Raw genomic sequence first — 10642 nt, 5'->3', positions numbered from 1 at the left:
AAGTCAGTATTTGTGCCTTTAATTTGGTATTTTCTTTTAAGTTCATTAAAGGGCATTATATCATCTTCATTACTGAGATCTTTAATGGTGTAAATTCACTTTAAAAAACAATTTCTTATAATGAAATCATTTTTTATTTGAATTGATGGTTACACCAAAGATGTTCTTAAACCCTTAAACTTAAAAAACTAACTCTCCTCTTAAATATAATAAATCTTTCTTCCCATTCTCCTCCATTAGTCCAAATAAGACCCACCATACATTTGATAAAGTCAGTTATCACCCTATCAGCCATGGTGATTTTAAATGGGACTGCAATGGTCACCGAGCAAATGGGCATGAGCTTAAGGCCCTCATAGCCCAAAATAAAATTCAACCCCTCATAATAGCTCTCCAAGAAACCCTCTTATCACACAAAGAGGCCTTCAAAATACCATGCTTCCAATTCATTCGGCAAGATAGACCCCGCCCCACTAATAACCTGGGGGGGACTCGCATTTTCATAAAAGACTCTTTAGACAACAACATCATTGACATCCCCGCCCCCAATCTAGAAGTTCTGGCTATTAATACCACTAAAAACAAAATAAGTTAAGATTGATAAATAATTACCGCACTAAAACCAAACCATTCAACATTGAGGCATAGATATACTATCAAAATACATTCAACCAAAAACTATTATCCTCTGAGACCTGAATGATCCCCATCCATTGTGGGGCACAAAAAATTATACTGATAAATATTGAAGACTCCTGGTAGACTGGATTGACAGGACCAACCTCATTTCACTCAACTATAACCAGCCCACCCTCCACACCCATTGAATGCCCTCTACACCATCTTCAAAATCCAACAGCAGTGGTCCTATCTTTTACAACAGACAATTTTTCCCAAAAAAATCAGCTGGGAAGTTCATAATGATACCTGGGGCAGCGACCATTGTCCCATTAAAATTTCACTAAATATAACTCTAATTTCAAAAAGGCCATTTGGCAACTATTCAATAAACTATGCAATCAAACAGACATTAATCAAATACATAACACCAATATTGACACATTCTACTCCAATCTCACCAACACCCTATATGACATAGCAATCGAATGCACACCTACAAGCAACACAAACCCCACCCATAACCCAGTTCCCTGGTGGAGCTCTGAAATTCAAAATTTAAGAAAACCAAGAAAAAGAGCTTTCAATAAAACAAGGAGAGATAAATCAAACTTTCCACTTTTTATTAATCTCAGAAATCAAACCAAACAAACTATAAAGGCATCGAGGAAAAACCATTGGCAATCTTTCTGTAATACCCTAACAACTGGCAAAAGTAACTCTAGAAACCTGTGGAATAAATTTAAAACCATCAAGGGTACTTAAAAAACAAACAATTTAAACAATTAACCCAGATCTTAAGGACCAACCCACAAATAAAGACAAAGCTAACACCATTGCTGCCCATTTTGCTAACACCAGCAGCTCCGCCAACGCCCCCCCCCCCCCCTCACTCATTCATAACCGACACAAACATAACAGTAAAATCCCATGGATCACTCTGACACACACCCATTAGAAAATGGCACCCCACAAGGTAGATTTTATCGCTGACATTATTTAACTTCATGATCCACGATATTTTTCCAAATTCTATAAAAAAAAGGACAAAATTTCAACTGCCTAATTTTCAGATGACATTTCCCTCTGGACCTCCTCATCATCTATAAATTTATTCAAAAACAAAATGCAGTCTGCAGTGGATAATTGGATAATATTCAAAAATGGGCTTCCAAGTGGGGATTTCAAAACAACACTAAAAACCATTGGCTTACTATTCAAAAAACAACATATGAGAAATTATACACAGAAACTTCATCTCAACAATGAAGAAATTATCTTCCAAAAAGAAGCCAAATTCCTAGGAGTTACATTTGACCAACATCTAACCTGGACTCCCCAGTAACAAAATTGGTCACCTCATGTGAAAAAGATTTAAACTTAATGAGAGCCATCAGAGGTAATGACAGGGGATCCGACAAACAAACCCTCCTCTCCATATACAAAGAATAATACAATCAAAAATTAATTATGCTGCTCCAGTCTTAATTAAGTGCCATATCTTCCGAAAACCATAACAAATAAAAATCAATTCACGATAAAACCCATAAAATAGCTACTGGCACCAGAACTGGTACCTCCCATAACTCCTTATTACTCATGACCAAAACACTCTCAATCACTCACAGGAGATACCAAACTATACTTAATTACAGGGCTGGGGCCCAACACAACCCAATTTATAAAACACTCAAACACAAATATGACAACATTAGCAAATCTACAGCACACAAGTTTAAAAACCACACAGACAAAGCCCCCTACATGACGCACCTACACAAGCTCCTACAAACACACAATCTCACCAATATCACACACACACACACACACACACACACACACCCATCACAGCACTATATTTCAGACCTACATGCCCCCAAACTGACACGTCACTTCATAATACACTTCTCTTACAACCCAACATCTCCCCCACTGATAAAAGAACACTCATACTTCATCACATCCACTCTACATGGCCAACAACACACACATATTTACTCAGATGCATCTCAGAATAAAAACAATAAAACAGAGCTAGCTATCCATATAGACCAGACTCCCTCCATAACCACCAACTACCCTTATGACAACTACACCAATTACCCCACTGGTGAACTACTAGCTATACTCACAGCCATTTATTCAACTAAAACACTTCAATAAAAAAAATCTTAATTATCTCTGACTCATTAGGCTCGCTAAAACAAATTCAAAGCAAACACTCAAACTGCCGCCCTGACCTCATTAACAACATCATACACCTTAGAGCAGAATTTATGAAACTGATAAACAAATAAGTCTACTATGGACACCTCGCCATTCCAACATACCTGGCCATTCCAACATACCTGGCCACAACACAGGACACAGAGCAGCAAAAACAGCCACCACACACTCATCACTACCTAGTCACTTTCATACATCCAAAACTGAACTAAAGTAAAAAATTAAGAAAACAATCAAAATTCAAAATTACCAGCATATTATTCAAAATTCGAATTCCAACTGGCTAAAAACCCTTTTTTATTGACCAGTCAACAAATGCCACAATTATAACATTTCGACATATCTCGACCAAACCATACCAAGAATAATTATTGGCAATATCAGTCTGAACAATTATTTCTTTAAACAAAACAGACATGATAATGGCAGCTGTCCTCACTGCAATAGCCCAGAAGACCTTGACCACATGTTTAACCACTGTCCTTTCTACAGCACCCTTTACTCCAAACTTTATCACTCTATCCCATCTCATTATCAGCACAATATTTCCTTACTTTTCAGTCCCTAAAACCCAATCAACATATTCAACGCAATATCTAACTTCATCCTTGATGCCAACTTAATCAACAGATTCTAGAACCTCCCAAACAAATTCTGACTAAAAAATCTATAATGTTAAGAAACTTTTTACCATTTGGGATAGGGATAGAAATCTACAGCGCGGATTGTCCTCTACGACGTTAAACCCCATAAACAAGCAGCAAGCAAGTGGTATAGTTGAGAGTGAAAGGTGCTGTAAAGAGGACAGTGGTTAAAACATGATCTAAGTCTTGGGGGTGAGGCAGTTGGTGCAATTACCATTAGAGTGTCTATTTTGCTTAAAACATTATAGTATAAATTGGTGTTGCCACTAATGATTTGTGTCATTTGAAGATTGGTTTATGAAACAAGGTCTTAATCCAGATAGAGTTCCAATTTGGAATGTGGTTTTGGAAATTTTGAATTTTGATGGATTGTTTTATTTTTTATTTCAACTTGGTTTTTGAAGTATGGAAGTCAATAGATAGGGATGTGTGTGTGTTGTGGCTAATTAAGCTGCAATGTCTGCAAGGCTGTTTCATGGTATGTTAGAGTGGCTAGGGACCCATAGTAGAGTTATAGATTTATTTGTTAGTTTTAGTTCTGAAATGAAATGGATAATATTGTTGATTAAGTCGGGTCGGGTTTTTGAATGTTTGTTTTAAACTTTGTTTTAGTGAGTCAAGGGAGTCAGAAATGATTAAAAAGTTGTTTTGTCTGAGAGTTTTGACTAGATGAAGGGCTGTAAGTATGGCTAGTAATTCAGCAGTATCAATATAAGTGAATATTTATAGTGATAATTAGTACTCATAGATTGGGCCTGGTCTACATGGATACCTAGCCCTGTGTTATTGTTCTTGTGCTGTGAGGCATCTGGGTATATGTGTGTATGTGATGGCCAGGTAGTGTGTATGTAATTGAGTATTAATGCGGTTGTTTTCTGTAGGGGAAATGTTGGTTTGTGTAAGTAGAAAACTGTGGAGTGGGGTGTCTATTACTAGAGCTGGTTGTTCAAGTATATAGTGTTAAGGTGGGGGAGTGTGTTTGATATTCATAAGGTTATGGATCTGTAGTAGTTTGTATAAGTGGGTAACCTAAGGGTCTTTTTCTGGGTGAGTTTTGAATTTATTAATTGTCGATTTCTTAATGTTGTCATAATTTTGTGTGAGAGTTTCATATATTGGGTTATGTTTGGCCCCAGCCCAGTAATGTAAGCTGGTTTGCTGTCTGTGACCAGTGATTGAGAGTGTGCCTGTCATATGTAGTAGTACATTAAGGGAAGTACCAGTCCTGGTACCGGTAGCTATTTTTAGGGCTTTGGTATTGTATAGATTTTAGTTTATTATGATTTGTGATGAAATGCCACTTAAAACCGGAGTGGCATAATCAATTTTTGTGTGTATTTGTGTTTTATATAATATACTAAGAAGTGTTTGTTTGTCTGATCCACAGTCAGTGCCTCTGATGGCCCTCATTTGGTTCAAATCTGTTTCAAAGAGCAGACCAATTTTGAAATATGGGGTGTCCGGGCGAGGGTGTTGGTCAAAAGTGACTCCTAGAAATTTTGCTTCTCTTTGGAATGTAATTTCTTCATTATTTAAGTGAAGTGTGGGTGTATAATTTAACATATGTTGTTTTTTTAAAAGCATGTCAATAGTTTTTTAGTGTTAATTTGAAATCCCCACTTGTGCAGACTGTATTTTTGTTTTAATCAAGTTTAATGATGATGATGAGGTCTAGAATGAAATGTTGTCTGCATATTTTGCTGTTGAAATATTATTATTTTGTATGGAATTTGGAAAAAATGTCGTGGATCATGAAATTAAAAAATGTCCTCGCCAATATGCTACCTTGTGGGGTGCCATTTTCTAATGGGTGAGTATCTGATAAGGTGTCATGGGATTTAACTGTTATATTTCTGTCTGTTAAAAAGGAGTGAATGAAATTTAAAATTCTCCCATTTATGGCTTTATTTTCTAGTTTTTGAATTAGACCATTCTGCCAAACCATTTTGAAAACGTCACTAAAGTCTATAAATATGGCCAAGGTGCATTGTTTTCGTGTCTGTGCTGTCCTAATGCCTTGTTCCAAATGTAAAATGTGGTCTAAAGTTTGCCTATTGTTTGTGAAGCCACTCTGGCCAGGGCTAATGAGGTTGTTTATAGAATTATGATGTTTGAGTTTGATATCAATAATTGATTCTAGAATTTGACATAAATGTGAGGTGAGTGATATGGGACGGTTGGAATCAGGCTGATTCTGGGGTTTTCCTGGTTCCAGGACTGGTACAACTTTTGCAAGTTTCCATAGTGATGGTGCGGTGCCTGATGTCCATTTTTGTTGTATAATTGAAGGAGTAACTTCAATGTGGTTTTCACTTTTTTCTACCGTTTTCTAGAATTATTAAGGTGTTACCAAAAGAGTGAGTGAGTGAGTATGGTTTTACGCCGCTTTTAGCAATATTTCAGCAATATCACGGCGGGGGTCACCAGAAATGGGCTTCACACATTGTACCCATGTCGGGAATCGAACCCGGGTCTTCGGCGTGACGAGCGAACGCTTTAACCACTAGGCAACCCGACCGCCCCGTTACCAAAAGATTGCCAGTGGCTTGTCCTTGCTGCCTTATTAAGTTGTTTTGCTTTGTTTCTAAGATTTATAAATAAGGGTAATATCTTTCTTTGGTTTAGTGAGAGCCTTTTTTGTTAATTTTTATTTTCAATTTCAGAGCTCCACCAGGGGATTGGGTTATGGGTGTGGTTTGTGTTGCTGGTAGTGATGCATTTTATAGCTATATCATGTAATGTATTAGTGAGGTTTGTGTTGAAAGTGTTTATGTTTGTGTCGAGGATTTGGTCTGTGTCTGTTTGGTTGCATAGTTTTGTAAATAGTTGCCAGTTGGTTTTTTTTAAAATTAAAATTTATTTCCTTGGCGGTGTCTGAGGGGGGTTCAGTTGGGTAGGGTGGGGTGGGGTGGGGTGGGGTGGGGTGGGGGAGGATAGTATATATATTTAATGTTATTTTGATGGGGCAGTGGTCGCTACCCCAGTTGTCGTTATGCACTTTCCAACTGTTTTATAATAGATTACCTGTAGTTACTGTTATGTCCACTGCAGTTGAATTTTGAAGATGATTTATTGTTTGTCATTTCATTAAATAGGGTTACTGCTGTCTATCTAGTCTACCAGAAGTCTTCCATATGTATCTGTATAATTGTTTGTACCCCACAATGGATGGTGTGCATTTAGGTCCCCGAGGATAATGTATTAGGTTCTATATAATTAGTTATGATGTCTAGATCATGAAGGGTTTGGTTTTTGAATGGTATATATTTATTATTCTTAACTTTTATTAACAGTGGTATTTATTGCAAGGACTCCTAGATTAGGGGTAGGAATATCAATAATATTATCATCAAGAGAGTTTTGATGAAAATACCAGGAATATTGGGGAGGGAGTGCCTATCTTTCCGAATAAATTGAAATCCTGGAATTTTGAAGGCCATTTTAGTAGATAGTCGGGTTTCCTGTAGTGCTATTAACTGTGGTTGAATTTTGTTTGAGCTGATGAGGCCCTTAAGTTCAAGCCCATTGGCTCGGAGACCATTGCAGTTCCATTGTATGATCACAAGGGATTAGAGGGTAAGAAATGTATTTATAAATAATATGGTGGGGGCTAATTTGGACTAAACGTATGGAATTAGGGTGACAGGTGACGTGAAGTGAAGTTATTTAATTAGGGTTTTTAAGCTTTAAGGTGGCTGTTTGGGGGGAGGCGAGGGACTTTTGGTAATCTTTGGACTTTGTAGCAAGGTTATGTAGTTTTGGGGCAGTGGGTAGTTTCATGAGGATTGCGGCAACTATAAACTCAAATATTTGGTTCATGTTGCTGTGTAGTTCTGGGGGTGTAATGTTTGTAGAGGTTGCTGTTTTTAAGTTTTGTATTTTGTTAACTTGGTAGGTTTTCCTGGTAATTTAGTGGGGAATGGGACAGGGTGAGGGATTGCTGGTTGGTTGAATATTGTTTGGGGTTCTGAGGGACAGTTGGGATGGTTGAGTGGGTAGATGAGCTGAAAGATGAGTCTAGTGTTTGGTCGGTGAGTGGTAAAAGTAGTCTTCTTGGTCATCTGTAGTGTAATCGTATAAGGGAATAGTTGGGGTTTGGGGAGGTTTTATTGTTTGATGATTTTGTTAATTTTAAGGATGTGTTTGCTTGATGGGACATGTGTTCTGGTTGGATGTGTGACCTTCAGCTTGACAATTGACACAGTAGGGGACCCAAGTGCATTCTTGAATGGCATGGTTTGGGGGCATAGGGTGAGATTTTCGCAGTTTGTTTATTTATTGCCGAATGAGAGACAGTGTTGACATTGTTGGGGATATTTTTTTTTACTAACGGGATGGACTTTGTATTTTAGTGCGCCGATGTTGTTGTCTAACTGTTTATGTGACTGTTCTACATGGTGTTGCTCGTTTTTTGCTTTGAAGTCGGCGGTACTCACAGCAATCACTACATTTTTCACAAACGCCAAACTGCTGTTTTACTAACTTTTCTCAATTCGGATCGGGATCGAAATTCACAGCACGGACTGTCTTCTGCGACGTCCGCGCGGTCAAACTACGCTTTCCAGAGGATACAAGGAGAGATTGCTGCAGTGCATCAATTGTTCCCCGCCATATAATGGGATGTGAAGAGGAAGGAACTGTAAGCTATGGGAGGAGAGAATTGGTGTTAAGTACAAATTGGTTGTTATTAATGTAGTTATCTTTGGAAAGCACGATAAAAGAAACAGTGTCTTTAAATGGTCACAACAAGGAAAACCAAGGCAAGAAAACACATAACTGGGTCTGTCAGACAGAACTGATATATACTCACTATTAGTACCAATAATATTATCAATAATTGATTCCAAGTCCTATATAGATAACACAACAGATGTCATTTTTAAACATGCTTTGCCAGCAAATATCAATATTTCTGGTCAAAATGTTGGATGGCTTAAATAAAACATGTTTTTAAATAGTAAACACAGTTCTTCATAATTTTACCAACAATTATCCAGAAACAGCTTCAAAGATCTGTTATCATATAAAAAAAATACAAACAAATTCCTTGGTGGACCACATTGCCATAGTTTTGCTCAATTCTCACACTGTTTCCATATCATTATAATACACTTATTTTAAATATGATTGTTATAATGTACCTCCTTTGTATGTTGAATGTACCTGTGTGTTTTAATTGTCACTTATTGGGCATATATTTTGTAGTTTGTGATAACTTGATATTGCCACTGTTTCTTCATGGAATGTTACGCAATACATAGCTCATCTACAACATCTTTTACCTCGTCCACAATCCACATGCCAAAGATCCGGTTCGATTCCCCAAATGGCTATGATGTGTGAAGCCCAATTCCGGTGTAAAACATACTCACTCTCTCACTCACATGTACTTGACCTGTATTCAGGTAATATTACAGTAAGGAAGCGGAAGCCAACATATATACGCCCCAGTGGTAGGTGTTCAATCGGATTAATTCTTGAAATGAAAACAGTCCCCCTGCGTTCGCAACGTTTTATTGTGAGCTAAGTGCTCAGTGCCCAGTTCCATACTGCCTTGCTCACGCTGGTTTACATGCATGTACCTTCTAAAATTGTTGATCATATTCTCAATAAGGTAATAAGGCCAGATCACGTTGTACCTCGACCACAATCAACATGCCAAAAGTGCAGTGGCCGTCCCGATGATTTTACTCTTGGCCTCTTAAGACAGGAGCCCCAGTGAGATGGGAGATTCATATTCAAAAGTATCTATTTGTATCATATGTGGAGAGGATATACATAAAGCTCATTACTGAAGAACACTTTTTTAATGGAAGTGAAAAGACCGGCAGCTGTCTCAACTTGAAGATGTCCTGAATATTGTATACTGAGAGAGTGCCCTACAAACATTGTGTGTAATAAGTATGTGAAAAGCCAATCAGCTGAGGTATTCCTTTATAGAAACGTGTAATGTAAAACACTCATGTGTTCGATAAAAGCTGAGCGTATCCTCCTCACCTGTGACACCAATCACACACACATGCAAAGGCAAGTCAAGTGTTCACCTGAAAAAAAACACGGGAAGATATGGTACAAGTCCAAATAGGGAATTGCATCAAGTAATACCTCATTAACAAACGTTAGGAATGCACGTGCGAGGATTATGTAATGTCTTCAGCTATGTTACAGCAAGGAAGCGGTACATGTATAAGTTTATTTTGACCACTTATTATCATTCTGGATCACAGTGGTCCCTCGACTCCTCACAAGAGCCAACTTATTTGGGGATAAGGTACAAGTTTCAAGATTCAAGATGCGTACATACATTTCTTATACAGCAAACCCACCATCAATGGACATAGGAAGCTGTATACAATGTTAAAATAAATACATACACAGTCGAGGTAACATTTACAAATGTTTTAAGTATCTAACGTTTAGTTTGGCTCAATAATTATATAGCAAAATTTGAGTGTGGTTTTTTTCAGTTTATTCAGATTTGGATGTGAAATATTTCTTTAGTGCGAGTATATTCGATCATTGATATATTTCTGTGGTATATTCAATAACTTTTGTAGCTTTAGCTTCACATCTAAAGACATACTGGAACTCATCTCCTAAGGAGGATGAGTGGCGTAACGTTAACACTGTCATTTCGGTACAGACTGTCGTGGGAATGGGAACATTGTGGCTACATATTCGGAATTTTAACATTGGCAAGCACCTGCACATGTCATTTCCGTAGTGATAAATACAAGACTAATACACAATGTGTGACATGTTTCATTGTGTGTAATTTTAGTCTCCTAAAATAAGGGACATGTATAAACTACAAATAGACTAGCCACGGCCCTCTCTGCATATGGATCAGCATGGAGCATGTAATTTTGTAACTTGAAACTCCACAATCTCTGCTCAGATCCGATCAAATTCTGACCACAAGAGGACACAGTAAAACGATTCTAGCCTTGCTCCAAGTCTGTCCTGAATGATATGTCCATGTATGTACAGTAATTCTATCCTTATAATAGGCAAGTCTAGATAAGGGGACAGTCTGAGGACACAATTCTTTTATAGGGACACGTGTTCTTATTACTAATATTACTAATTGTATTGTAACTATTGAGAAACATTTAATGGTTAAATAATAAAATTCATCAGTTCCCATCTTCAGA

This window comes from Haliotis cracherodii, unplaced genomic scaffold (genome assembly GCF_022045235.1).
Source record: "Haliotis cracherodii isolate W230 unplaced genomic scaffold, xgHalCrac1.p SCAF_11, whole genome shotgun sequence".
Lineage (NCBI taxonomy): Eukaryota > Metazoa > Mollusca > Gastropoda > Lepetellida > Haliotidae > Haliotis > Haliotis cracherodii.
The sequence above is the reverse complement of the archived record's forward strand: the minus strand, read 5'-3'. Positions refer to the sequence as shown.